We start from the raw sequence: 6,109 nt of genomic DNA, 5'->3' as shown, positions 1-6,109 counted from the left end.
TTAGTATTATAAATGCAAATGTATTATGCAACAATAAATAGGCCATTTGGTCAAATGTTTGTTTGTAGTTGTTTCTTTGATTATGGAATCATTCAAATGTGTTGTTGAAGGACAACGGTGCAGAAACCAAATTTCCTCAGCATTAATATACCCCGGCCTTTAACATCAAATCCAATATTGATCAGATCCAGTACCAAAATCCTAATATACGTAACTTCCTTGTAATTAATAACTTACTCTTTGGCATACAAACGTGCCACACCATTGCATTTGTATTAAAGTAATTCCACATTTATCAGTTTGCTGCCTTAAAGTGCTCACTGCACAGCACCAAATGTGAAGTCATCTCAGGTTAAAAAGAGTCCCTTTAAATGAACTTTTTAACCAAGCTGTTGTGAAGGCATCTAAACTACAAGCTGCTGAAAACTGTCATTACTACATTCACGATTACATGTCTTTATTACTGTAATGTGCTCTTTAAAGAGATAGTTCACCCAAAATTCAAATTTCACTCATTATCTACTCACCCTCATGTCGACTAAGGGCTGGGAGAAGTTTCAGAGTCCTCCGTGCCTTCTTGGAGTTACAGCGGGGCTCCGTGCAGCACTGCATGTCCATATGACCGCTGCGAACACACCAAAAACCATCCAAATACCTGTAATGTCCCTCTTGTATTGAAGCCCCAACATGAGAAATTGTTCCAAAAAAATTAAATAAGTATTTTAAGCTTGTTTGTAGTGGAAGCTCCCAGCACTGCTCTTCCTGGTTCGTCCAAATTTTGCGATTTGCATTGACACCCAGTTCACGGCTCTGCAAATCGCGCAAGATTCCGGCAGAGCAACACTGGGAGCTTCCGCTACAAACAAGCTTAAAATATAGACTTATTTAATTTTTTTCGGAACAATTTCATGTTGGGGCTTCAATACAAGAGGGACATTACAGACGAGCACTATGGAGGTATTTGTTTTTTGGTGTGTCTTTTTGGACGAAGAAAAGTGAACTCCGTTCGCAACCGTCATATGGACATGCAGTGCTGCGCCGAGCCCCCCTGTAACTCAGGGAAGGCACAAAGGACTCTGAAACTTCTTCCAGCCCTTAGTGGACATGAGGGTGAGTAGATAATGAGTGAAATTTGGGTGAACTATCCCTTTAATAGCTGTAATTAAAAAAAAAATGCATTAAACAGCATGAGCATAGCATTTTAAATATATCCACATTTCAACACTTCCTGAATCAGAATGCTGGACCTCAACTGCCTCTATGATTCACTTTCTCATTTTTTGATAACCTTAATTACTGTGCAAATGACTGTACAATTTCATGCCTAGTACACCACAAAGTGTTTAACATAAATTTTTATTTTGTGTGACTTTTGCTCATGCTGTGTAGAACATATTTTACTATCTTGACCAACTGCAACAGGCACACAGAAATGACACTGTTCCATTGTTCAGGTGTGGCCCAACAAGTCCAACTGGTAGATAACGAAAGTATACTCATATCATAACAAGAGATCAAGATTTTTTTTTTTTTTTTTTAACGCAGCAAGGACTTCTCTGGGTGATTTTATAATGGCATGGACAGTGAGTAGAGCTTGCTTGATATACCTCAAAAACAATTCCTTCACACAACCTTAAAAAAGTGAAATGGATATTTAATATTAGGTTTCAGAAAGTTTTAAATGCGTTTTCAAAAATATTAATGCTTTACTCATTTAGATATATTTATTTAGCAATCATGATTGTTCACTGCAATATACTGATCTAAACGCCCCAAGTTTTCAAAAACAGCAAACAACTGTATTTATGTGTGTATTTTGTGAAAATTCTCAAGAATCCAGAATAAACACAGGTAATAAGTAACAAGAAGCAGCAGGCCGCACCTCGATGTCTCAGTTTTTGTTTTACTTACTTGTACAGTTGGTTCCCAGAACGTGGGAGTGGATGTTGTTGATAAAAAAAAAAAAAAAAGTCTGATCACTGGATTCTGTCACACCCAGACAGGAGGGTAATTATATCACATAAAATACATTGTGTACAAAGCCTTTATCAAGAAGCTGACTCTAAATCTGTCAGGTGACCTTTTCAGTCTGGGTGGCGTGCGAAATGGTCACATCTTTTCAGTTTTGTTTTGTGTTTTGCCCTTTCATAGACCCAATTATAAGGATATGGCTAAACTCATTAATAGTCACTATCAAAACATACATTAATAATATGATTTTCTGGGGTCCAAAAAAGCTGTCTACATTTACAAAAAGTAACAGACTGTACCCTGATAAGACCAAGGTCTTATAATATTTGTCTCTTAATGATCAGTTGATTCAGTGAAGCTCTCTGTAGATTTTGCCATTAAATATGAAAAAAAAAACTGTTCTGTTTCCTACACTTAAAACACATGAAAAGGTGAAACTGCCTCGACCTGTCTGACACAAAAGGAGGGTAATTATATCACATAAAAAGACATTATGTACAAAGCCTTTATCAAGAAGCTGACTCTAAATCTGTCAGGTGACCTTTTCAGTCTGGGTGGCGTGCGAAATGGTCCAATGAACACACAGTTTCACTTCAAGTAGCTGAAACCGTCATTACTATATTCATGATTGCACGGTGATCTTTATGATGATCTTTATTATTGTAATGTGTTCTTAAAAGACTGTAATTTAACAAAAATATTAAATACCAGAAGATTTTAATTTCAACACTTACTGTATCAGAATGTTAATTGAGTTTTGTCCGTTTTTGATAACCTTAAAAACTGAGCAAATTACTGTACACTTCGGTAACCCTTTAATTTCCAGGCCGTTAATTACGTCATAATATCAAGAAATTACCCAGAAAGAATGATTAATTGCGTAGTAATGTCAAGAAATTGCCTAGAAATAACGGTCAATTTCATAGTAATGTTGAGAAATATAGCCAGGAAATAACTTTTAATTGTGTAGAAATAGCCCAGTAATAATGGTCAATTGTGTAGTAATGTTGAGAAATATAGCCCAGAAATAACAATTAATTACATGGTAATGTCAAGAAATATAGCAAAGAAATGACACTCTAGTAATATAGACAAGTTGTAGTAGTAGAATTGCAGTGAATTACTGCTAAGTATTGGGTAATTACAGAGTAAATAGCCTGTCGTTTCCATGATATAGTCAAGTACTTTCAGTGTGATTAACCTGATGTAATTGTAATTTCCACAGTCTTACCTTATGGTTAGCTGCAATATCTGTTTCCCAAAAGCAAATGGTAGATCTGGCAACTGCTGGAAATGTCACCATAGTTAACCCATAATTACCTTTCTGCTGCCTGCAAAGTGTAGTGGACTTTGTTCCTTAGAAACGTATGGGTAGTTTCAGCATAACTAACATGGTTATGAGAACTTCCACTGTAATAGTCTTGCCCAGTGGAAATGTCACCGTAGTTAACCCATAATTACCTTTCCACTGCCTGTAAAGTGTAGTGAGCTTTGTTCCTTAGAAACGTATGGGTAGTTTCAACATAACTAACATGGTTATGAGAACTTCCATTGTAATAGTCTTGCCCATAACCCATTTGGATGAAAGATGGTAGATGTGGCAACTGCTGGAAATGTCACCGTAGTTAACCCATAATTACCTTTCTGCTGCCTGCAAACTGTAGTGGGCTTTGTTCCTTAGAAACGTATGGGTAGTTTCAACATAACTAACACAGTAATAAGATCTTACACTGTAATAGTCTTTCCCAGTAACCCATTTGGATCAAATGTATAAATATTTTCCAACAAAGATAAGCTACGTACCATGAAATGTCACAACATGAACTCTTTTTAGGAACATAGAAGCCATTTCCAAATAATGGAGGAGATAATTACCTTCACACATAGGCGTCATTTACGCTGGGGACGCTGGGGACATGTCCCCACCACTTTTTGTCAAGAACAATTTTGTCCCCACCACAAAATTAACTTAACATTATCCTAATGAAGAATGGCGAAAAAACGTTGATAAACTATGACAAATAGGCAGCTGAAACAGTGTGCACGGCGCAGAGCCTCTGCCGGAGCCGACTCGCAACAATGTAGCTTTGATTAAAGTAGTTATAACAGCCCGGAGCGGCGCGCTGCGCGCGTCCTCGCAGTTTGGCTGGTTACACAGGGAGCTGCTTCTCTCTCTCCGCGCCGGGAAAACATCGACCACGTCTGTACTCGGTTTTCCACACACACAGGTCTGTCTCTAGCTCTGTATGTATGTATGGATGTGTGTGTGTGTCTCGTGTGCAGACGCAACTGACAAATATGTATAGACGGACAAGCAACAACTTCATTACCGGTAATCATCATTTTATTTTTTGACCGGATTCTCTCGCCTTTTCTGTGCCCGACTTCCTGTCTGGTACGATCCGTCTATCCAGCTTGACAGCGGCGCTCACGGCTCGCGTGAAAAATAAAACAGACGCCTAACTGAAGCGCTGCCTCCACTCGTTTCGATTGTACCGAATGAGACAGCACCCGATATATGCTTAATGTTTGGGTGCAAAGTCACTGTTAACGAAATCAACATCTAATCTGTCCCTTCAAAATAAAGTTTATAACGTGTCTGTTTGGAGCAGCAGCTGACAGTGACAGTTCCTCATCACTAAACCTGAGCGACCATCAGATCCTTCCTCACTCACGTCGTGACGACGGGACAAAGTATTTTGGACATATATTGTATATTGTGTGTTTTTCCTCTCTATAACCGTCTTGCTTCAGTTTTTGCTGGTTGGCAATCATCTGGCACACCCGCTGTTTCTGTTTCTCACTCACCCTCGATGCGCATAGATGTTATAAAAAGGAAAAAACACAGATGCGTAAATTGAAATGACCTACTGTAGTGTAGTCTAACAATTCAATGACCACAGCTGATCACCAGCTTGTCATGCCCCACCTGTCACGTCTCTAAACACAGCTACGGGCTTCTTCTTCTTCTTTTTTTTCTTTTTTTTGCTGCGGTCCGGTGGAGAATTAAATTTTTTTTTTTTTTTAAATCTCGCAGCCGCATCGGGTCCAGGGTTCAACACTGGTCGGACCTGGTCGGGTCTTTGCTCATGTATTTGCTCAAACTTGGACCCAGACCCGGTCCTATAGGAGACCAGAGTCTGGTTGAGAACGGCAGTCTATCCGGGAAACGGTGTCAGGTGCGGTGCGGCGGCGGCGGCGTCGGGGGGGTGGGGGGGGGGGGGGGGGGGGGTGGGCAGGAAGCATATGCATATGGTCATTGTCCCCACCACTTTTCAAAGTAAACTGACGCCCTTGCCTTCACATTTTATATTAAGTGTACAATATTCCTGCTATAACCTATCCACCTTTTTCTGAACTTCATAGAAGAAAGGCAAAGTAGATTAGAGTACATGAATGGGATGTTGTCCTGTTAAATCTCAAAACTCATATTCACATGTTCCCATGAAGAAAATACAATGAAGCTGTTTTCAGTTGTTTTTAATAATTTCCCTGCTTATGTCAGCGTATTGGAACATTCCCAGTAGAGTTATTCCCTTTCCGATACCAGTATTGGAAATGCCTCCGATACCACCAAAAATGTTGGCATCGGTATCAGCAGTAGGCTACTGGAGTCCATGTGTAGCCGGGACGGTCTACTGCGTTGTGTTCTGTGCACAATAACACGGGACGCAGGGCTGGGTTCACACTCAGGTTTATTCCTGTATGATGGCGACATAAAACAAAAAGGATGTGAATTAAATGGTCATCTTCTCCATAAAAGTCCTCTCTCAGTCAGGAACAGCACAGACTGACAAATGCAGCACTATTTCTCCCAAAAAACTATCACATTTCTTCACATGGTAAAACATACAAGTAAACATCTCTAACATAACAATGGAGGCTGAGCAACCACACACATACCTGTATGATGGCGACATAAAACTAAATGGATGTGAATGAAATGGTCATCTTCTCCATAAAAGTCCTACCACACAAAAAATAAAATACATTTAGCATGTAGGCTAGTACATGGAGGACGCATTGACACATGCACACCACACACGCACGCACGCACACTCACGCACACACACAGGGAGAAATCGCGGCAAAATAACTGTCTCTCTCTTGCTCAAAACAGCTCTTAAAACACACTACA

Source organism: Trachurus trachurus (assembly GCF_905171665.1).
Source record: "Trachurus trachurus genome assembly, chromosome: 18".
NCBI classification, from domain to species: Eukaryota; Metazoa; Chordata; class Actinopteri; order Carangiformes; family Carangidae; genus Trachurus; species Trachurus trachurus.
The sequence above is the reverse complement of the archived record's forward strand: the minus strand, read 5'-3'. Positions refer to the sequence as shown.